Raw genomic sequence first — 25,303 nt, forward strand, 5'->3', positions numbered from 1 at the left:
GTATTGGTATATAAATTGTCTTAAATCAATACTAGAACTCAATGGGAAAAATGAACAAAGAGGAAAGAGGAAAAGAGGAAATGTTAAGGAAGAGAAATAACATGCTTCTTCAGACGTGATTTAAACAGAGATACTGTAGTAACATCTCTGATAGTGGATGGAAGATGATTTCAGAGTCGAGCCGCATGGACATTGACACTATATAAGCCGGCGGCCTCCGTGGTGTAGTGTTCAAGACACTTGACTCACGCACGGAAGGTTCCGGGTTCGATTCCCGGTGAGAACACAAAAATTAAAATGTGATTTTTCTCAAGCCTGTGTGCTCTGTGATGTAATTCACTACTGTAATTAGGCGTCCTGGCCTGTTATGGTGCAAAAAAAATATGTAAAAATGTAAAAAAATGTAAAAAATAAATTAGAAAAGAAAGAGGAATTGTGGATGGGTATTAAGAGGGTAGTAAAATCACTACATACAAGAGTGAAATTTGACATCTTTTGAATATTTGTTAAAAAAATAGTTTTAATTAAAAACTACGAAAACAGATGGCTTGAAAAAGTTTTTTTTTTATGATTGCATTAAAAAAAAACGTAAGTTACCGCCAATGGAGAAAAGTATCCACTTTGTACGATAGTAAAAACGATACAAAACGTTGCAACTGGAGTAGGTACCAATACAGTTCCCTATGCACCATTAAACTGGTGATGAATTATTGTGTTTTAAATAAGTCGAAATACAAACCTCACGTCATTGAATTCGGATGTAAAGTCGGGGTCTACGTTCAAGGTGCACTAAACGAATGCGGTAATGTGTTTTGACGCTGTTCGGTTGAGCTTCGATAAAAATTGGTGCCTCGCTATGCAATAATATAATAATATATATTAGTACACACTACCATATTTTTTTCGTGCGCCTTGAGCGTAGACCCCGGGTATATCTAAGGAAAGGCCTTAGGAAATGTATCTCCTCGTTAAGATGACCTGATTTCTTGTTCGTTATTTAACGGACCGGATTGCCGATATGAAAATACTTCCGAAACATGCTTAATTATACATTCACCTGTAGTTTTATAACACATGTGAGACTGTCAATTAACTTTACCGTTTTTATTTAAATCGAATAGTTTATTTATTATTTTAAATGGATGATTTTCTTACATAATTTTTTATAAGCTTTTGAGCTCTATCCAAAACACCTTTCTTACGAAAAAAACACATTTTTCCAGGACAATACACCATTTTCTTTTTTTCATTTCCGTTTTTCCTCTTCTGCAGAGGTCAATATAGTATCAGGACCCATGTATTCATGTCCCTCGTCAGCATGACCGTGAAAACGATCTTGCAGGGTTCCAATGTGTACTTCAATTTTTTGGCTTGCCTCTTAAATGCCAAATTTGTCTTCCCGATGGCCTTTAAAGCAGTAGATACTTCATTCTCGTAATTTCGATGTAACATACTTACGATTAAAATGTAGATTCGCAGGTATCTCGAGGAGAAAAATTAGAAAGCTTTAACGTAGATATTATGCTGTAAATAGGATGGCTGACATATGAAGTTGAAACATCCTGTTCTCAGCCACAGATAATATTTTACTTTTAAAGGCGGCTGACTATGGGATCCGTGCAAATAAATTCACATGTGGTGATTTTTCCGTATGCAGAATACTACAAAGTATGTGATACAATTAATAACGTTTACTTATAACTCCTAATTCGGCAGCCCCCGTGGTGAAGCGGTGAAGATGCTTGACATGAAAGGTTCTGGGTTCAATTCCCGGTGAGAACACAAAAATTGAATATCATTTTTCTTAAACCTGGGTTGGGTGTTTTGTACTGTAATTCACCAGTGTAATTGGGCCTCCTGGCCTATTGTGCTATGGTTAGCCATGCGGCTGGCTTTTGGAAAAATTAACTTAAAGTCGGCCACCTCACGAAATGTGTAAATTCAACTTAATATGCATTTGTTTACTATTCAACCATAAAAATTCCTTCTTAGATAGGGTGAAACATGCATAAAGAGTAATGTCTGAGTAGTGCAGTATCAAAGATTTGTCATCTAGATGATTTTTGGCTACACTCACTTTTTAACCCTGATAGATCTATTTATTTATTTATTTATTTATTCACACTCTTTATCAAAATACAATTCCATGTTCGCTTTGCCCAGCTAACAAGGGTACATACCCCGTTCCAAGCTAGGCAATTTCATTTTATTATATTAAAATAGTTAATAAATTAATATAGAGCACAGACAAACAAAATATAAACTTATTCGGATACACATTTTGATTTATATACATACAGACATACACATATATACACACATATATATGAATATACACATATATACACATGTATATACACACACACGTACATACACCCATGCGCATACACATACATACATTCATAAAAACATAGACAATTTATTTATGCGAAACTTCATGGTTGTCATCTATAAATATTTTTAAAAAAAATTATTCCTTATTTTTATATTTTATTTGTGACATCCAGTAAGGTTTTCCAATCCGTAGCGTACATCAACTTTTCTGACTCCCTACGACAACACTCCCGTCTTTCCACGATTCTGGCAAAAGGTTATGGACCTTTTTGCCTACGTAATAGTGTTGTCTATTGATAGATTATTTTTGTTTTCTATCCCAATACTTTAATTGTGTATATCAAAACACATATTAAGAGTTAAAAATATCAATATTTTATTGCTAGTTGCTGAAATTTAACTGTGAAAAATCAGTTGTCCGCTTTTGATTCAAAAACTTGCAGATGTCCGTCATTGACACAAACTCAGTCAGAGATGTCCGTTTTCGATCCAACGATTCTAACGCATTGTCAGGTGCGGATTTAGTATTATGGTAATGTTTTTTTACATTAAATGACAGCAAAATTTTACTCAGAAAACCTTTCATTGTAGCGTATCACAACGAACAACTGACAGCAATATACTATCCGCCATGACAGTTTACTAATCACGTTACCCAAATACTGGTTTCTGATTGGTTGGTTGTACAGGTGTCCGATTTTAGAACTAAACTAGTGCGTAGGAGTCCAATTTTGAAATAAACACCGATTTTTGATGGCGTTTTTCTATACTTTCTGTCCGTTTTTGTAACACATGGATAGTACCATTCAAAAGTATGAGTCAAAATAAAGCCTTTAGAATCATTTTGAAAAAAAAACAGATACACGAGGGTAAAGTAGATGGTAAATGAAATGAAATTATTAACATATAAACAAAGAATATTTTACAATACAATGATATTTGTTCATAAAATTATAAACTCTAATAAAAAAACAGAATTTTGGAAAAAAAATGATCGGAACCAGCATGAACACGATCACAATACTAGAGAAAAGAACACAATTAGACTTCCATTTAGGAAAAAGGCAAAGTCACAAAATTCAATTTTATTTAAAGCAATTAAAAAGTATTACGAAATGGAAAAAAATATTTATGAAGAAAAAAACATATCAAAATTTAAAATAATGGTCAAGACATATGTGATAAACAATTTATAAATTAAATATATTTGCAATGTTATTATTAGAACACACATAACAATATGTATGATATGTGTGCCCTACTTTAAGATTTAAATAAATAAAAATAAAAAAAATCTATCAGAATCAGTTGCTATCTAAATTTCAACCAGAATAACAGATGTCTATTTTTGACACTACACTACTCATCTTTAGATAACTTTGAAAATACCTGTTTTCACGACAAAATGTTCGTCTTTGCACCAAGAGTTTGGCACCATCCTGATCAATGAAGATGTTTTTTCGAATTTTAACTCGAGATGTCACCCAACTTCACATTAAATGAGAAGTTAGGTGGCCGAGCACTGGATTTCTTTCAAACTGAATGTTCTTCAACGGGTTTCTTTTTAAAATATGATTCGTGGATTTCGGTTGACTATTGAGGGGTGACTGACTTGAGAAGCACCTACCCTATACAGTTCAAGAACACGCTCATCTTAAGCATGCTCATAGGCATGTTTTTTAGTATCATATCTGTCTGTAGCTTTAAGTTAATTAACAATCCAATTAAAAAATATGGACGTAATAGCTACTGAATATATCACTATTTTGTAAAGACAAGGGCTGGATTCAAACACCTAGGAAGTTAAACAAGACATAAATATGAATATAAATATAAAAACTAAGATGGAAAACACGCAAAATATTTTCAAGTACAAAAATAACTATTTTGGCTGACTTATTGCCAAAAAAAATATTTTCCAGTCAGCCAAAAAACAAACTGGTCTCAGGAAGAACTAGTCAATAATTTGTACTTAAAAAATACCAAAATATTCATATATGAAAATACCCTGACAAGGTGAAATAATTGTCACAGAAATTTTAGTTTTTATATTGTAAAAATATTTAAAAAAATTCAGAAGACATAAATCAGTGTTTCATTTTTATAATGACATAAATAAATATTAATAATAAATGAATACAACTTTTTTTTAAAAATAATGATAATAAAACTAAAAAATTAAGTAGAATAATCTAAATGACAAAGTACTCGTAAATCAATTAAGTTGTTACTTAGAAATAATTTATTAAAATTTCATTATATTTCCTGAGAAATGTTAATGTGTAAATAATAATAGTTACAGTTTATTTCTGTTTTTTTATGCATTATGTAAACATGGCATATTTTTTACAAGTTTACAAAAATACTTTATTTATCTTTATAATTATACGCTACAACGCTAAGTAACTTCAAAACTATTTGTAATAAAAATATTAAGAATATTTTATTCTTATTAAATCGAGAAAAAAAAAATCGGGTTAAGTTTTTTTTTACAAGTCTTAAAATAATGATTGTAGTACTTAGAGTACGTATGCTGCAATCGCTTAATGATAAGATTAGTGTAATTTATAAGTAAGTTCGACGAAATCGTACACATTTTACGCAAATATTACACAATTTTACTACTTCTGGTCATTTTTCTTTCATGTACACATATTTCATTTGACCAATTTACTCATTGCTCAACCATAAAACACTAATTACTGCATTCAAAATGGAACTGAATTGTACAATATCGTCAGTTGAATCTGACCAATGTGTTAAAGCTGGCCATAAGAAGATTACTGACGCCGTGTTTTCTAATGGATTTTATATAATAACGGCGATCAAATTAAACGATAGTGTTCTCGGCTCTCGGCAATTAATTTTTCACTTCAGATTTTATCAAAACGAATGAAATGCCATAAAATTGTCTAAAATGACTGACCGATATTTTCCATTCATTTATTTATTATTTAAACTGAGAATATTACGAAAAATGCACCCAATTTATCCTCAATACATTAAAAAATACACTTATCAAATTTATTCAACAGAGAAAAAACGTCAAATTAACTTAAATGTTTCAATTTGGAAATTGCTTTTCTAAGAGAAATCCCACTGTTATGTACATAAAATTAAGAATAGTCCAGACACCGCATTCGCATATCAAACAGAAGTTGACTAAACTACTCATAAATGAATAGGTTTAGATTTTCACCCATTAGTTTCTTTGTAGACGTTGCTCAGTACACAACTCCTGATTTGAATTCAACTATGGCGTGTTGTGTCCCTTTAAAGTGTAGAAATACTTGAGTTTGTCCAAATGTTCGTAGACAAAAGACTGGATTTCACCCCCTCGAGAGATTTCACCTCCAAGAAGAAGTTTAAAACTTGGAAAATTGTTTTCAGACGTTGCCTAGCATGTGAAATAATTCAGTCAGATGAATCTCTTCACAACAATAAAGGTTTCAGCTCTTTAACTTCACTAAAATCAACAGATGGAAGAATTGAAGAAATATTGATGTTTAAACATAAGCAAAATGGTGAATGTTACACAGTGTGTAAAGTGGTCACTTAAACCAGCCAATGACAGGTCATAAGCCCTGTAAATGCCTATACTTCCATATTCCCTTATTTAAAGTATTCTCCATCCCTGTTGTAATTTGTTTGTGTAAAAACACTGCTAGTATCTTAAAGAAACAGGATGGTATTACATTTTATGTGTAATTAGCAAAGGAATGTTTAAATGGTAAATGCATTACTTAAAAATTTAGTTATTTTTCCATCTGTCAGATTGTCGAAGAAACAAAATGGAAATTTCGTTAGTGTTGCCAGGGTAGTAAATTTTATTACCCTACTTTGCTCATCTAATAAGATAAATAATTAAAATTTGACCTCGGATTTAACAACTCTGTGGTGGATTTTTGACCGACATTATCTTAAAAACATCAAATATTATTTAACATGATATAAAAACATCCGTTTTATGTAAAATATTTTTTAAAAATATTTTAAGTTTAAAGTTCATTAATTCAATTACTCTTATTAAATTACCCTTTATTTATCTACTCTGTTATGTCAATAAATATTACAGATTGCTTTTTTCTTACCTTACATTTGTGTCAAAGTCAACGTTGAGGGAAATCATTAAGCTCACCATCCACCCGCAGCTGTTATAGAGTCCTGGGGAACTCTCTGTCAGCTGCGCATAGAAAAAAAATATTTAAAATATTCCTAAGGAATACAAACTCTATGAAGATTAAGGAGGGGGGAGGAGGATTTATGAACAGAGGCCAACACGTCGTCCCCACCCTTCAGGATCTCCTCAATGCTTCAGTTTTTTTATTCAAAAACATGTATTTACACAAACAACTTACATAAATAAACGTATCCAAATATGCAAAAACAATTTCCTAAAACTGTTGTAACACAACAAACATAATTAAAAACACGGATATTTACAATGAGAGAACGGCCTTGAATAAAGAAGGAATCCCTGGGTGGTCAGAGGCAGAAGATCCGAATACCACCCCCGGGGGGGTCAAAGTCGGTCAAAAAATAAGGGGTCGAAGTCAACAGATGGAAGAGTTGATGTTTAAACATGGGCAGAATAGTCAATGTTACACAGTATGTAAAGTGGCCACTTAAATCAGCCAATGATATGTCATAAGCCATGTAAATGCTTAGACTTCTATATTCCCTTCTCAAAAATGTGTCCCCTCTCTTTTGCAACCAATTAAAAGTAAGTTGTTTGATTTCAGCATTCCGTCAGCATGTAGGTAACATAATCCGTTCAAGAACCTCTTTACCAACAATTATAAATTTCGTTTTTATATTACATGGTGTTATTCGCTGATTTATTTTACAATACTCGTTTATGTTTTTGCAACACCACCATTTAAAATCCTCAATAAACTTGTTACAAAGATCTCACGTTAAGATAATGTTTATTATATGTGTCTTGGTTTTGTAACTTTTTCGTTTTTAAACTAAACAAAGATAGATTGGAAGGAAATGACAGTTGAAAACAAAGATAACGTGGTTGAATGATATTTTACATCCTTTAATAAACACGCGATCCACGCTGTTTTGAGGTACCAATAAGAACTTCATCTATAGACATTTTAAAAGCCTTTTAAGTGTATGAGATATCCCTATATATTTTTTAATTATTCGGCTAGACAAATGCTGCAGAACAGCGTCTATTTATATTTTTAAAAATACATATTACAATTTGTTACTGACTCTTAATCTAAAAACTTTTCGTTTCGTAAGTTCGTTCGTTCGTCACGTATTGGCAAATAAAGTCGTATTTCACTCTCGTTTTCTCTCATACGATACAAATGAATTAGCGAAGCGAATTAGTTACAGAACAAGGCCACAGGGATAAAAAAAGGCAAGAAATAACATAATTCTCAACATTCAAAGGCTCAACTCTGCCAAACTGTTAAATATGCTTACACATAAAATTTACTTAACAGATTTCAAAAAATATTTTGAAAAAAGAATACTAATTTGGCTGAGGCGAATAGATATTTTTTTAGGGTTCTCTTAAATTTAAATCAATGTAAAACTTTAGCTTATTAGTAACTATAATCCACGTTGATAATGATTTCCCGATAAAATAACTTCCAAGGGAGGAAATCCAGCCTGTTTACAAACATTTGGATATACTCAAAAACATTGTTTATTTCCTATAAAGTGAAAGTAAATTATCCGTCACCACAGAGATTCGAAGTAAAATATTGTTATTTCAATACTCGCATAATAATAACAAATGGTTACTCACCGACAAGATTATAATCTGTATTGTATGTGATTAATATTGTTTTCAACGATTCCATAATATTATGTTTTTAACAAAATATTTTACTTTTACATAAAGTTATGTAAATGTTATCAGCGCTTCAAAGCAATGATCATAATTCTGCTTATTATTATGATTAGAAATTTTATACCTTACTGTTATTTTTTTAATATATTTTTTTATATACGTATTTTTTTAAACATGTCGGTCATTGAGCTATTAATACACATAGGTATGCCCTGAGCTTTTAACAATTATGATACTTAACTTATGCCCAAACGCTGAGTCATGCCCAACGCGTATTGAGTTCTTTTTTTGACCTCCAGCCAGGCGTGACGTTTTGAAACGAAACCAAAAGACCTGCTTGTGTCAGAAAGCGAGTTAAAACCTTTCGGATAAACAATGTAAAAAGGATTGTGTAACTTTTCGTTAGTAAATATTTGTTCATGAGTGATTAACAAATCTTAAAACGATTAATATTACAAAATGAATATTATTTTTTGTGAACGTCAAACTACGCCTGGCGGCGTAATCGCGAAACTCTTCTTAGTTACATGTAAAAAAAAAGGTTAACATTAGTTTGTTAGCATATGTGGCTTTTGCAAATTAATAAATTAATCTTTAGTATAGAACATCATAACATATTTATACAGAGATGATTTGGATTCGCAGACACTCGAGTTAAAAATATAGATATGAGAGGTATTACATTCATTCCCCAGTCCGTGAATACGCGGTATAGATGAGTGACAAAAATAATAGATGAAGAAGACAAAAATATCGAGTATTTTGTCTAGTTCTACGTATCGGTATGTTAATTTTTACCTATATCTAGTTTGTGACTACACCTGTATATGGAAACTTTATTTATGTTACTTTCCGTATACGTGTGTAGTTTATTGTATACATTTATGGTAGTGCTTCAAAATGAACTCAAGTGGTCTCATAAGTGTTTAATTTAATAAATCTAATCACACTATTTCAAAAAATTAATGCCTATTCAATAAATAATATAAATTTGGCGTAACTACGCGGTAGCAAAAAAAAACGCCACCCGCTTTTCAGCTTGACCGAAAAAAACATCAGCGAAATTTCTTTAAAAAAACTAATATAGACAAACAACACATAACGCAGGTAGATGTACATATACACTACGTTGAAGTAACTAGTTCAGGTTGCAATTTACCTGAACACCTCCTCCTTAGTGGGATAATTCCTTACTTAATACTTACTAAGCCGCGGTTTATGTAAAGGCACCACCTATTTTATTACAACTACTATAATAGAACCAATGCACGCCTGCAACTTGTAAGAGCTAGCGCGCACTGTCAATAAAACATTCAGTCGGAAGTAAATTTTACCAAAGTACACGTTTAATTTTGGTGGTGTCTCTATTATTCCATAAACGTGATGTATGCAAATTTTATCTTTATGACTATCTTGCTAGTTTTGATTTTTTGCAGAAGTTTTTATGTAATTCATAATATAAGTAAAAGGTCATATTACAAACAGCTCGAAGTAAAAATAAAATGTATTAATTGAGAAAAAAAAATAGTAATGAAGTTAATGAACTTGAATTATAACAATACTAACTCCCCCCCCTTCAAAAGTAATTTGTGGGAAATGTTACAGTGAGGTGACCGATTCATATTCCATTCCCCAAAATTTGCTCCATTTCTGTTGTAATTATTTATGTAAATTAATCATTAAAACCCTCTAGGGAGTCAAATCTTTTTCTTCAAAAAAGTACAACTAAAATTCAAATAACAACAATTTATTTTCAACCATTTAATTACCGACTATACAAGTATCCTTATCTTGGTACAATTAAGAAATGATTTTTTTTTTAAACTTTAAACATTGTCTACTAAATACTAAGTCCAATAAACATTGAATTAGAATTAGATTATTTATTTATCTTTAGGTCTGAGGATTCCTTACCAGAAGAAATCAGTTTAATGTATGAACCACCACATTCTTGACCTTCCTGTAAAGTAACTTCGTATTGAACTATGAGTGGCTTATCACTAAATACAAAAGGCCTATTAAGACGTGCTGATATGGCAGCATGTTTCATTTTGCTTTTGGGTACTAATCCTAAATCACCCTTCAAAATTGATCTCTCAGGTTGCTCGACCTGCCACTCTCCATCATACTTGGCAACTTGTTCATCAGCTCCATCTTTCTTCGCTTGAGACATGGCCCATCGCCCTTTTACTTTTTCGGAATCATCAAAATGTTCAGCAAAATGTTTTATTTTAACATATTACTACAGAGATGAAGAACATTTAAGAGAAGGTAATATAGAAGTCCAGGCATCTACAGGGCTTATGACCTGTCAATGGCTGGTTTAAGTGGCCACTTTACACACTGTGTAACATTCACCATTCTGCCTATATTTGAACATCTATATTCCTTCTATTCTTTCATCTGTTGATGTTTGTGAAGAGCTGAAACCTTTATTTATGCGGGTGAGATTCATCTAATTGAATTATTTCACCTACATACTAGGCAACGCCTGAAAATATTAATTTTTCTATTTTTATACTTCTTCATGGACCAGGTAATTTATCAAAAATATTTTGAGTTTGTCCAAATTTTTGTAGACAAGGACTGGATTCAACTCCCCGGGGAGCTGTTTATATTAACATATTACAACAGAGATGAAGAACATTTAAGAGAAGGTAATATAGAAGTCTTAAATGTTCTTCATCTCTGTTGTAATATGTTAATACAAACAGCTCCCCAGGGAGTTGAATCCAGTCCTTGTCTACAAAAATTTGGACAAACCCAAAATATTGTTGATTTATTTATTTGTTTATACTTTTACATTGTTTGTATTGTTATTATAATGTTCCCTCACTGGGGTGTCCCAAGACGAGGGAAACATTTTACAAAAATTGAAACATGCCTTAAATTAGTTATTAAACAAAGTTAACATAATAAAAATAGTAATAAAAAAATCTAATTAATCCAATCAACCTAATTATCATTAATGATTAACGTATTAGATTTGGTATTCAGTAAAGACCGTTGACATTATAAAATAAGATAATATACCTTGATAAGGCAGCCTGTGTCACTTTGAAAACGGTAGGTAACCAAAATAATCAAAAGTAACCAAAAGTTGTTGGAATAGTTTTTATCAACATACTACAAAAGAGATGAAGAACACTTTAGAGAATGGAATATGCCTATGCTTTAGAGAATATAATATAGGTTGGACCATGTGTACAACATTCACCATTCTGCCTATATTAAAAATAGTTGAAGCACAAAAAAATAAATTTATAAATTGAAAAAATTAAAACAATGATTATTAAAAGAAATGAACTTGAATTAAAAATATACTTACATCACTTTCAAAAGTATTTTTTTATTAATGTTACAAAGTGTAGTTGCCGCTTGAACCAGCCAGTGATAAATAATAAGCCCTTTGGATGCCTAATTCCCTTCTCTGAAGTATTATTCATTTTGGTTGTAATATTTTTATATTAATAGCTCCTAAAAGGGGTTGAATTTAGTCCTTGTATACATATATGTTAATGTCAAATAAAAATGTTTTTTTTTAAATTGGAACTATACATAATGTATAACCACAAAGTTAGTGCTTTAAATGGAGAAATTGAAAAAAGTTTGGCAACAACGTGTCACCAAGTCGACTAAAATAAAAATGATCAAAACCCCTATTTTTCCTGTATTCTCGTACGCCGCAGAAACGTGGACCCTGAGAGAAAGAGAACAAAGGAAGATAGACTCTTTTGAAATGTGATGCTGGCGTAGAATGCTGCGGATATCATGGACAGCCCATTGGACTAATATCTCTATAATCCGAGAATAAGGTATTGAACAGTGTCTTTCTTCCACTGTACAAATCCAGGTTCTCGGGTACTTCGGCCGCCTTACGAGACAAAGAGACAATATGGAAAAATTAGTGGTACAAGGACGAGTAGAGGGAATTCGATCTCGCGGAAGAAGTCTACCAGATGGACAGAGTTGGTGACAGAAGCGGCTGGCGTTCCTCTTCAGGAGGCCTCCAAAAGCGCTAAAGATAGAAGCGGATGGAGGCGGATCGTAACGACGCCGACGCCAACGTGTTTCCCTTCTGCCAACGTGACCGCGACTGCTTTGCCAAGCCAAAATATTGTATTTATTTTACTGCACCATTATGAGTAGTTTTCAGTAATGGCGCTGTATAAATAATAAAAAAAATGTTTCTAGTAATTCATAATATTAACGTTCGTACTAGCCCTAAACCAAGTTAGAAGTACTTACAGTACCCTGCAGTTAATAAGGTACATTGGGCTTAAGAAGGAGACTGCCGACTTTGTAGAGCGTGGTCTCTGTCGCACAAGTAACATGAATGAATGACGAAGACGACGCATTACAAAGTCGAAGTTAGACGAGTAGGCCTGCAGTCTCTTTCTTGAGCCCGATGTACTTTATTTAATGCCGGGTACTGTACTAGATATATTAATTACGTAATTTGTTGCAAATAGCTACTCAAATTATTTATAGATTACATTAGGGAACAGGAATCGTCTAGTAATCGTGTGGTCACTGGGTATAACAACATGTTATGTCCATTTCTCAACATCATAGTGTAACATTTCTTGCATGATGCATCAAATTATAGAATCCGTTCTGCAGTATAAAAAGCCGTTGTTTTTTATTTGTTTATATTACGGATTTGAACGTACATACGGATACATATTATCATGAAAAAATGTGTGACTAGTCAAAAACTTATTAAAAGCTAAGAAATTAACTTGTAATTTGCCTGATTAAATTAATTATTTTTATTTTTACATGACAACAGAGATAGAGAGCATTTTGAAAGAAATATGGAAATCTAATTACAGGGATTTAGACCTGTCATTGGCTGGTTTAAGTGGCCACTTTACACACTGTGTAACATTCACCATTTCGTTTATGTTTGAGCATCCATATTTCTTCAATTCTTCTATCTGTAGATTTATGTTTTGATTAAGACTATCTGCTGATTTAAGACGACACATACTTAGGTTGCCCTGACGACGATAGGGGTGGCATTGAAAGCAGTAATTGTAAATTCTAAATACGCGAATCTTTTATAAACAAAAAAATTGACCGTTCACTAAAGCTGATCTGGATCTGAAAAGAGTCCATAAGACATTTTTAATGGATCCGGGTAAGCGGGTAGGGCTTGCAATGTTGATTTAAGTGAAGTTGATCTAAATTCTTTATTGTTGTGAAGAGCTTCATCTGATTGAATTATTTCACATACTAGGCAACGCCTAATGACTCCGTTGGGGGTGCAATATAGTCTTGTGTCTACAAGAACAGGGCTATGTATAGCGTGTGAGCTCGCCAATACATGACAGTAAAAAAAATATTGTCTTTGAATTTCCTAGAGTTTTAACCATCGAAAAAAAAGAAGATTGGAAATCAAAGCAACAGACAATTGAAATTTGATGAGTATTATTTTAATAGATTGTCCATTACGGAAAAAATACATCGAGAAATACGCATTTTTATTTATTGTAATAAAAACAGTACAGTAAATTAGAATAAATCATAATATGCTTTATAATAACAATATTAATTAAAATGCAAAAATAACACAAATGTAAAAAACGGGTAGCGATTAAAAATAAAAAATACCATAATTTTATTTTCATTTTAAAATAGGAAAATTACATTTATACAAAAAAAAATTGTAACTAGGCATCTACCAACACTGTTAAATTTCAAAACACCACGCAAATTTGTATCTCGGCTACGCCATGAATTTCTTATTAAATAATTTCCACGTCACAAACTCGCCCCTGGGTAGCGCCTGCTAACGTCACTTAACAAAAACATCCTCGTTTTTATTACAATATTTCGGCTACGCCATGAATTTCTTTTAAAATAATTTCATACGTCACAAAGTCGCCCCTGGGTAGCTAATAGTTCTTCTTAGTACTTTTTTTGGCTTTCCACCTCCCAGCCGATAAAATGCTAGTAGTAATTTAACTAATGTGTGCTGTAAAGTTCCGTATGACCAAATAATATTATTTATTAATAGAATATTATTAACATGTATTTCAAGCATTGCTGCATTCACGTTGTATTTCTAAGTTGAACTGTTGTGTTTTTCTATGGTTATGTTTACTGTCATCTGTCATGTATTGGCGAGCTCACTGGCTATACTTACGCCCAAGAACAAAATCGTTTTTAAATTTACTAACATTTTGTTTATTTCATAATTTATTTATTCATAATACACCTATGTTATTTCGTTTACACTTAATGAGACACAAGCCCCAACTCGTCATTAAAAATCCTCAAGGAGTTTCCAAAACAAATCCCCCTAAGGAATATCCAGTTCATTTTTGACATTATTCTTAATAGATTATATATAATCTACAAAATTATTTTTTAAATTTATGGCAATCTAGTCATATACACGATGATACTGTTATACTATAATACTCGAATACACTTAATACTAACGATGTTTTAAGTTTATCCAAATTTTTGTAGACATGGACTGGATTCGACTCCCTAGGGAGCTGTTAATACTAATATGATACAACAGACATGAAGAACATTTTACAGAAGAGAATTTAGAAGTCTAGGCATCCACAGAGCTGACGACATGTTTTTGACTGGTTTAAGTGGCCACTTTATACACTGTGTAACACTCACCATTCTGCCTGTATTCGAACATTTATATTCCTTCAACTCTTCCATCTGTTGACGTTTTTGAAGTTGAAGAGCTGAAATCTTAATTGTTGCGGGTAAGATTCATATGATTGAATTATTTCACCTACGATGGAAGAGTCGACGGAATATAGATGTTCAAATTAAGGCAGAATAGTTAATGTTACACAGTGTATAAAGTGGCCACTTAAACCAGCCAATGATAGGTCATAAGCCCTGTGGATCCCTAGACTTCTATATTCCCTTCTCTATGATGTGATCCATCTAAAGGTCACCTAATATATCATGACTCCAGAGTTTTTGGAGGAGTATTTTGTAATTTATTTTATCAAATGCTTTGGAAAAGTCAGTAAATATGACATCGACTTGAATGCGTTTATCCATCGAAGCATTTAACGCCTCCGTGAAGCAAGCTAAGTTCGTTTCAACGGTGCGTCCCTTAACAAAGCCACTGCCGAAATCCTTAACAAAATCAAGTTTTAAAGTAAAAAAAGTTACTGGTATCATAAAAATTACATTTAGTAAGTATATTTTGATAGTTCCATGGCAAAACTAAATATTTAGTTTACCGCCAGCTTCAGTTGATCACTTGAAATTTGAAGTTAAACTTGAAGGTCGGTTTGTGTTTATCTACAAATATTGTCAAAACTTACTTTTTATATATTGAAATATATAAAAAGTAAGTTTTATATATTTCATTGCATACATAATAAAGACGCTATAGAACGTATTTCTGTATATCTATTTGAACGAACACAATAGATATTTAAGTGAGCAAAATTGTCTTACATTTCTTAGCTAGTGTTTTGACAATTTTGCTCACGTCTAGTGTTGTCGCTACATACTACATTTAAAAAACATTATCAAAGAAAGTAGAAAAAAACAAAGTAGAAAATATAAAAGAAAATGAAGTGAATGGCAAAAAGATGATTTTAAACGAGGTAACGGTATGTTTTGTTCAAACTGGCCCATAAATCAGATTTTTCGCCAAAGATTTAACAAATAAGATTTAAAAATCTGATGGGGGTTTCAAATCAAATACACGCTGAAAATGACAAGCAAGTTATTCTGTTTATTTGAACTTTTTGTACCACACAGCAATTGGTAAACAATCCATCCGATTTTTCTCTGCCATCAGGATCAAAAGATACCGACACCTTATAGAGGAGAACATTGAAAAAAATGTCATAACGACACGGAAACAACAGACTTTGATGCCTACTCAGTTGACGAATCAACAGATTTCGAGACATTCATCATAAGTAATTACGACGAATATGAACAACGTACCTCCGAATCTTTGGCCGAGGAAAACGAAAAAACAGTGTCTGATCCGCTTGAAATTAATAACGGGGAAGAAGTCGCTTTCGTTTTAGTAAAGTTTAACACTGTTGATACGCAAAATGACAAATATTATGTCGGTTAAGTTATCAGCGCATCAACTACCACAATTTTAATATTGTTATGTCATTTGTAAGACGCAAACGTAATGGAGCTTTGTGTGATCTCAAGTTGAGGATTTTGCTGATGTATTTAATTGGAACATAGTGAAATCTTTACCTGAACCTGTAATCTTGCGTCAAGGTTTTCATAAATTCAATGTACATCTTAAAAACTGCAAGATTAAGTCATTTTATGTAAGTAAATCGAAAACCAATTTTGTTTTTTACCATTCAAAAATAATTTAAACCATTTAAAAAAATGTAAAAATATCCGACCACATTTTAGAAAGTTTCATTTATTAAATTTGCCAGCTTTTTGTGAAATTATGGAGACTTGTTTTTTATTTGAAATGTTTTTTGTATAAATATTTTTAACAGTCTAAAGCAGAAAATAAAACAAACAAAATATTATGAATTCTGTACAAAAAATACAATTTCAAAGTATAGGTAATCTAGCAATTAATTGCGCCGCTGTACAAAAAAATAAAGATCGTTTTTTTTTCTACATACGCATTTAAAGAAAAATCGTTTTGGGGGCAAGCTCCCTTAATTACGAAAATCGCATCAGAACTGAAATGGTTTGTAAAAAAAAATATTGGCTTATGCATGGTCAAACACGAACAAATTAAAAGGATTAGAGATAAACTCCTTTGGTTTTGTTAAAAATCCAATTATGTGCCAACCCTCTCCCAAAAATCTACATTGTATAGAAAAATTGAGGAAATAGTTGACAATTTTACCCACCGGATTTTTCATTGATTTTATAATGGTGATGCCTCAATGATGCTATTGTTTAAATTTAAACAGTTTTTTTCGCCCAATAAGTAGTAATAAACCATATGATAAGGATGATAAAACCAAAAATAACAGTTAATTACCAAGTGGGAAAAATCGTCAACAAGTGGAGATAATTTTGCCCAGCATGTTTTGTCTTCTAAAATTGCATAAATAAAAGAAAAGCAAACGTTTTGTACTTGTAAAAATGCTCAGAATAATTAGTATTATTATTTAACAAAATGGATAGGAGTGGTCCCATACAAAAAAATTATGATATCGTAAAAGTTTGTTAAAACTGGGCAAAATTGTCACGTTTGACGGTATATGAAACAATCATTGGGCGATAAAGGATGGGTCCAAATTGTGTGCAAACTAGATTTTTTTTCTAAATTCATCATTATCGTCATTTCTCTATCCGCACCGCGTGGTGCATAGGGCGTTGCGTAATACGGCGCGGTGTATCTCGATTATATGTTACACGAAGTGAAAGTGATTAGTCTATTACTTTTGATGCCGGTCCAGATAAAATGAAATATTGCAGTGCGCACCTCATTTAAAATCAATACTTTCAATAAATCGAATCCGGGACTTCAAGATTGATAGGCGAACGAGCTAACTACGAGGCGGACTTATAGCTTTGTTAAACATGTTAAACAAATCGATTCATAAACCTCTAGAGAGGTAGGAATATTATATTATTTTTATTAAAATTTTTAAAAAAAGGTTTGTTTTATCCTATTTTGTTTCGTATTTTATCCATTTCATTTAGTATACACCTTTTTTTATAGTTTTATATTATTTTGATATATTTTATAATGTTTTAAATCTTTTCATACTCTTTTTTTTAATTTGTTATTATTTTAACTATTTAAATATCATATCATGAAAATATCATTACAAAAAGTATCCAATTAAATAAAATATTTATACAGTAGAACTTAGTTTATGCTAACTTCTGTCATCCAGATTGCCAAATATCCGGATCGTTATCGGAAAATATAAAATAAAGGATATGTTATAATAACATACTTCTGGTTCTCGCTGCTCGTAAACGAGTTTCTTCGTCAAAGAAATTTTTGCTGTACATGTTTAAGTAAGTTTATAAGTAGAAGTAAGTTTATTATTTCAAAAGCAATAAAACAGTGATATTTTAGTAAATTTATGATTTTCTTTCAAAACATTGCCTTTATTTAAAAGTTAATCCTATAATCCGGATTTCCGCATATTTGGATAACGTTTGGCACTCATTAATACGGATAATTGGAATTTTTCTGTACTACATTTCCAATTAAGAATTTCAACAAATTATTAAACAGTTTATCATAAAAAAGTATAAAAACCTTAGGGCCTTACTTTGAAACCTGATATAAAGTTATACCTAGGCATAGTGGTAGAATAAGTATAGTAGTAAAATAAGGATGGTATTATACTATGCCTAGGCGTAACTTTTTGCCGAGTTTATGAGTAAGGCCTTTAGTGAATTAATACGCCACTGACTAATAGAGTCGCCACTCATATGGAGAAAAAAAGTTCCATGGTTAGCAACAGATTACAGCAATACAACGGACCAAAGGTATTCGGGTCGAGAATTGCAAGCGCAAACCGATACTGTCCGTTACACGTTTATTGTTAAACTAAAAACCAAACCAAAAACGCCTTTGTTCTATCCAATAGTATTCTTTTATAATAAGCACACTTCCACTTTCAATTTTTTTGTATCCATATCAACTCAACACAGGGCTCTTGGCCTCCGAGTTAGGGATACGCTATTGTTTTTTTGTAATATGGGCCTCTATATAAATAAATAAAATAAACGGCGGCCTCCATGGAGTAGTGGTCAAGACGCTTGACTCACAAACGGAAGGTTCCGGGTTCGATTCCCGCGAGAGCACTAAAAAAACATGCGATTTTTTTAAGCCTGGGTGTTACGTGCTGTAATTTACTATTGTAATTGGGCCTCCTGGCCTGTTGCGGTGAAAAAATAAAGTGATTTTTTAAAATGAAAAATTAATTTTCAAATTTGTCGAAAAAAATTAAAAAATAGAGCGAAAGGGCTTCTCTAGTAAATTATTCCTGGGAGGTAAAAACATTGTTTTTTAAATAGTTCTAATTTTAAAGATGCTTAATATCTTATAAACAAAATTACTACCATTGCGTAAATGTATTTTGCACATTATATGAAGCGATTTATTTAGTGAAATATTAGAATTTTATTTAAAAAATTTAAATTTTTTATAATGTTTACATCTCAGAATCATTAGCAAAGTATCATCTCGTGTTTTTATTATGAATAGTGAGTTTTTTTACAAATAGTTGAAAATGGTCCTAAAAATTGAAATATTTGGGTAAATAATAAAAACGTAAATATTTTATTGAAAAAAAAAAAACAAAATTAAGTGTTCATTGTATCCTCCCCCAATTAGAAGCGACTGAGAACCGGAACAGTTACGTAACACGTTACATACAACATTTGCTTCGCCGCAACTGGTACCCACTTGGTCTACTGTACGCAATAGAAATCGCTCTTAAATGCATGTTATGGTTTTATTGCGTTTAAAGTCAGTTTTACACGGTAAAAATATTTATCGAAAAATGTAAAAATGGCAAAGGTGAAAAAATATAAAAAAATATATAAATAATAAGAAAGACGAAGAATTGACGATTTTGAAATGTGGTACTGGAGATGCATGCTCCTAACCTTATGGATAGATAGAAGTACCAACGAGTCCATCTGTCGCGAGTTGACATTTGATGGTTCAACTCTGGTTAATATTTGCCCAAGACACATTCTTCAATTCTTTGTATACGTTGCGCGGGCCTTACACGATGGACCGATCAGGTCAGGACAGTAGCAGGCACTTTAGTAGTTAGAGCGCTAGAAGCGGCGCAATCAAGGGAGAGTTAGAAAATAATTGTCGGGGCGGCCACAAGTGGTCACGATCCTCAGTCATGAGGATAGCGACTAAGAAGAAGAAGAAAAAAATACATTTAAAATAAATCGTATGTACACTGTAGGTACTGGGTAAAATCATAAAATCCCTCGGACCAAAAAAGGCACCTGGTATTGACAGAGTTAACGGAGAAATTGTGAGAAACGTATGGTACTTTGCCAGGCGTGAATTCACAACTCTGATGAGTTTATGTCTTAAAGCAGGGATATTCCCAAAAGTTTGGAAAGTAGGATTGCTGCGGATCATCCCAAAGGGTACGGATAAAAAGGAATCTGATCCCAAGGCTTACAGGCCAATAACGCTCCTCCCAGCTCTCGGTAAAATTCTTGAAAATCTCATTAGAAATAGGTTGGAAGGCTGGCTCTCTGCTCCCTCTCCAAAGCAGTACGGTTTTACTAGAGCCCGGTCTACGGAGGATGCCATACTTCGTGCCAGCAAATGGAGAGATGATTGCCGGGCGAGATTTGCCTGTGGGATATTCCTCGATATCTCCGGTGCATTTGACAACGCCTGGTGGCCGATGGTATTGACAAAATTAAAATCCAGAGGTTGTCCGAAGGAACTTTTTGGGATCATCCGGAGCTACCTTAGTGATAGATCCATCTCTGTAGTCCACGGATCCATAACCGTGTGTAGAACGACGACCATGGGTTGTCCACAGGGTTCTATCCTGGGGCCATCACTATGGAACATACTATTTGATGACTTGCTGCGTTTACCTTTTCCGGCAGGCAGCGATATGGTGGCTTACGCAGACGACGCTCTTCTTCTCTTGTCAGGAGACAGTAGAAGGGAGTTGGAAATTAGGGGGTGTGAGGCACTTAAACTAATTTTAGAATGGGGAAATAGGAACAGACTAACATTCTCACCGCAAAAGACTATGGGACTCATGGTGAAGGGTATCTCTGACAGAGGAAGAAAACCCACAATCAGGATGGGTGGGCGGGGAATACGATTTTTCCAAGATGTAAGGTACTTGGGTGTCCTTTTGGATACCCAAGGATCGTTTTTGGCTCATGCCAAAATGATATCCTCAAAGGCGTCTTCGCTTTTTATGAAAGTACGAAGGGTGAGCCGAGCAACGTGGGGAATAAAAAGTAATGGGGTCCGACTAATATACCGAGGAACTTATGTCGCACAATTAACATATGCTGCTAAAGTTTGGGCTCATCGTGCATCCTCTGGTGGCGTTTACAGGACCCTCCTGAGTGGCCAAAGAGCCCCTCTTATTGCACTCACGGGTGCTTATAGAACTGTGTCCACAGCCGCTTTACCTGTCCTGGCCGGGGAACTTCCGGCAGACTTAGAGGTAATGGAATCTGTTGCGGTGAAACTACTAAAAAGAGGTGAGTTGGTTACATATTTTGACATCAGTGTTCAACACCGAGAGGGTAGTAGATTAAAACCATTGACAAAAAGAATAACAGAAAAAACTATTGACGAGTGGCAAATTAGGTGGGATGCATCTCTGACGGGGCGCTGGACGCATACATTTTTTCCGGACATACGAAAAAGACTAAGCCTTAAAAAAATTAACTTGGATCACTGTGTTGTCCAGATGTTGTCTGGACATGGTGAGTTTAGGTCAAAACTATATGACCTCGCACTAGTAAGAGATCCTGAATGTACTTGCGGGGAGCCCCGTCAGACGGCTGAACATATCCTATGGCATTGCCCGATTTTAGATACTGAAAGGGAAAACATGCTAAACGGCTTGACAGAGGTGACGAGGCCGATGTGGAATCCAAGCTTATTGGCTAATCCAACTAACGTCAAAGCATTTTTTCATTTTGTCAGCGAATGGGTAGAAAAATGGGAGGAACTGGGTAAAGGCCTACCATGAGTACTAAATCAGTTTAAGATAAAAGGATGCATACTTGGGTACTAGCATTGGTTGTCTGAACTGAACTCTTGTCCGTCTGTGTTGTTTTTGTCCCATAGAAGAGAAATGGTAAATTACAAATCTAAATAGTAGACTAACTCAAGAGAACCACGCGCCGACCATGCTCTAGGACCCGTTTCGTCTGCTTTAAGGTCTGTGAGATTGTTAGGACGATTAAGGTCTTTGCTTAGGATTGTTTCTACTGTTGGTATTAGGAAAATGGTTTTTGCGAGGAATTCAGTACTATGAAGAAAAGTAATTTCGCCTGAGTTCGATAGGGATCGTGTTAGGATCTTTAGGATTTTGCCGGTAGTGTCTTGATGATTTGATTTTCCACTGTGATTTGTTATAGATCTGTTGATTGAGTGCATGTTGTATAGGGCAAATTATTCTAATGTTTCCTATATGTATTTGGGTTTCGTGTCGTTTGATTGATTTGTTTGTATTACTACGTTCTTCTTCCTTTCCGATGCGGGATCTGGAGCGTACGGCCGCGGTCTCAATTTAGAACTAACACTGTATTCCTCCACTGTAATACTGGGAAATTAGAAAAGGGTGATTGTGCTGACCATGTGTATTTGATTGATCACAAACTGACAAAACTGCAGTGAGGGGTACAATGAAAGTTTTTAAAGTTTATTTGTTTTGTTATTTTCGCGGTTTGATTGTAAAGAAATATTAAATTTTCGCTTAATTAGTTTAAAAAAAAAAAAAATTGATATTGATATGCGAAACTGAAGAAAGACTCAAGTCTTTATGAACAGTTTCGGGAAAGGGGTGGATGCTTTCATTGTAGGTACTGGGCTGGTTTCTTGCTAAATATTTTTAATTTTAATTAAATTTTATTTATTTATTTAATTTCTTGTACTTACCTGGTATTGGTGTGTTAATCAAGAATCACATGTGAAATCGATACTATCAGCCTCCAAACATTCAACATATCACATTAGGGTCAAATTAAAAAAAAATAATAAAAGAAACATCGTGTAAAACCACTTTTTAATAATACACGTGTAAAAACAAACACAATCTTTAATTCTGATAAAACCGACATTGACGCAGCTTCACATTTACTCAAATATAGATTAATATTTTGTGGTTGTATGTGTAATATGTTTATAGGTAGAGTACCATACAAACACACCCATATCTAGTGAAAGTACTTACATATATTATTAAATGTAAATACTGAAACACACACATGCATATATTTATATTTATATGTATTTATATACATATATATATTTATTTATATGCACTTATTCTCGTGTTTATTCGTCCAAAGCACTTAAACGCTTTCAGTTGAACTACTTGTGAAAATTGAGAGTATTTTTTGTCTTAAAAGTTTTCTATTTCAGTACGGTAAACTAGTTTTATTTTTTCTTAAATAGTTTAATATTTCGAAACGAATTTGAAGAACGTTTCCAAAATAAATATATAAAAATGTCTATGTATTTACAAGGCTTATAACCGGTCATTGGCTGGTTTAATAATAACTCTTAACACTTTGTATTTGATTATATAACCATCCGTTGTGTTTCAGTCTCGTGTTTTCACGTGGTTTACCAGCTGTCCAAAAAGGTGTATTTTTTTGACATCTAGTGACTTTTATTAGTACTTTTTGCTGCTGGTAAACCACGTGAAAACACGGGACCGGGACACAACGCATGGTTATTATAATTACGTGTTTACACGGCTCCGGGATACAAAGCACAAAAAAGGAGTGAGGCCCCGTTCATGTGCGCACATTGCAATGCGCAATGTGACTATCCATAAAGGTCAATAGTTTCAAATAAATATGAGAAGTTTGAATTGATTTTTAATTTTATTGATTGGGGATATCAACAGTAGTACATGTAACAAAAATATAACAAATAAAATATACAGATAATAGAACCAATGACATATATTCACAGAAATACATAAAATACACGTACAATAGATACTAGGTGTTTGTGTGAGTGTAAGTGAGTGAGAGGGTGGGTGAGTGGGTGTTATATTGGAACGAGGGTGGACATGTGTGTTAATATTGCACAAGTGTCAAGTGTTGAAAATATAAACAAATATAAAATATTAAGAATTAGAGATAAAATAAAATAATATAAAATAAAATAAGACTTTATTATTGAAACTAAGTATAAGACAAAAAAGTATGTTTTAAGACGCGAATTTTAAATGTTATTTTTTAACAATCAAATAGATCAATATAGGGAAAGTTCAAATTATATTCACGAGCAAAACGTATACGTGGAGAGTTCTGGGTATAGTTCGTACGAACTGCTGGCACATGAAATAGAGAGCTCGACGTATGACGGATGCGGTAGCCGGGGACATTTAATGATAACTCCGACATAAGAGCCGAACTATCAAGGCGTCCACTAAGTATGTCATGAAGCACTCCCATGTCTAATAGTAGACGGCGATCTTCTTCAGTAAGCAAGTGCTGCTTTTTGCAGGAAGACCTATAATTGAGATCGGTATTCCTACATCTCCAGTTAAGATGTCCATTGAATTTTCTCGAACCTTTCTTTATCTGTGACATATTGTGGAGATTTAACCCATTATTTTCATAATTATGACACTTTTAATAAACTCTCCACAAAGCATGAAATTTCACAATAGTGGGCCGGGCACAGGGTAAATTCTATGTGTATTCAGCCGGTACGCAAAGTGTTAAAAGGTGGTAACTCAAGCAAAAGACAGAATATTCTGCAGTTCAGACATTTAAAAGAAAAAAAATAGAAGGGCATACTGTTAAATATTTATTTTCCGTAATTTATAAAAAAAAATGCTTGGGCCTGTTATAACTTGTTATAAAAGTGAATAAAAAATAATTAATACGCCTGTTATATAACTAGCGTGCAGTCTTATTTACTGTTAAAAATCGACTGATTGTACGAATTTTTTCTATTGTTTTTGTCTCAGAAAAATATTTTTGTTTTCCTTATTATAAGTTCTAAAACATGTTTTTGTGGTATTGGCATAACTTGCATTCGCATAATCATTCTTCGCATAGTAAAAAAAAATGTTTTTTGTTCCAAAATCCAGCACGTAGAAGCATTTCTGATCTGTCTTTCCTTTTCAAAATTTTATCGATAGTCCATATCTCTTGGAGCGTATTTCAATCAACCGTCCCGTATAGTCAACACAAGTTAATTTTTTTTCTAATTCATTGCCAAAAAAAAAATATGTTCAAAACTCGTTTATTTATCGTAGCTGCTCCAAATTTAATTTACTTTGTCCCCATTTAGATATTTTTAATACAACATTTTGTGGCTTAAAAAAATAAATTTTTGAAACACTGTAAAATGAAACATTTGTCAGTGTGTTAAAAGTTTATGTTCCTTTAAATATGTTTATTTTATTATAATATCAAAATCTTGAATTAGTCAACTATATTATGAAAATCCCTCTCTTCCACTCTTCCACTCTATTTCCTAAT

The 25,303-nt window shown here is 33.0% G+C and overlaps 1 protein-coding gene and 1 pseudogene across 1 annotated transcript in view; one reads left to right on the forward strand and one right to left on the reverse strand.

Annotated features, from left to right (window-relative positions):
• Ance-3 (angiotensin-converting enzyme Ance-3) overlaps window positions 1-25,303 on the forward strand; it is a 308,103-nt gene that overhangs the window by 63,864 nt on the left and 218,936 nt on the right. The window lies entirely within an intron of this gene.
• LOC148283703 (calnexin pseudogene) lies at window positions 10,029-10,370 on the reverse strand (annotated as a pseudogene).

Source organism: Micrasema longulum, unplaced genomic scaffold, assembly GCF_059751315.1.
Source record: "Micrasema longulum isolate JH-2025_06_02 unplaced genomic scaffold, ASM5975131v1 h1tg000210l, whole genome shotgun sequence".
Lineage (NCBI taxonomy): Eukaryota > Metazoa > Arthropoda > Insecta > Trichoptera > Brachycentridae > Micrasema > Micrasema longulum.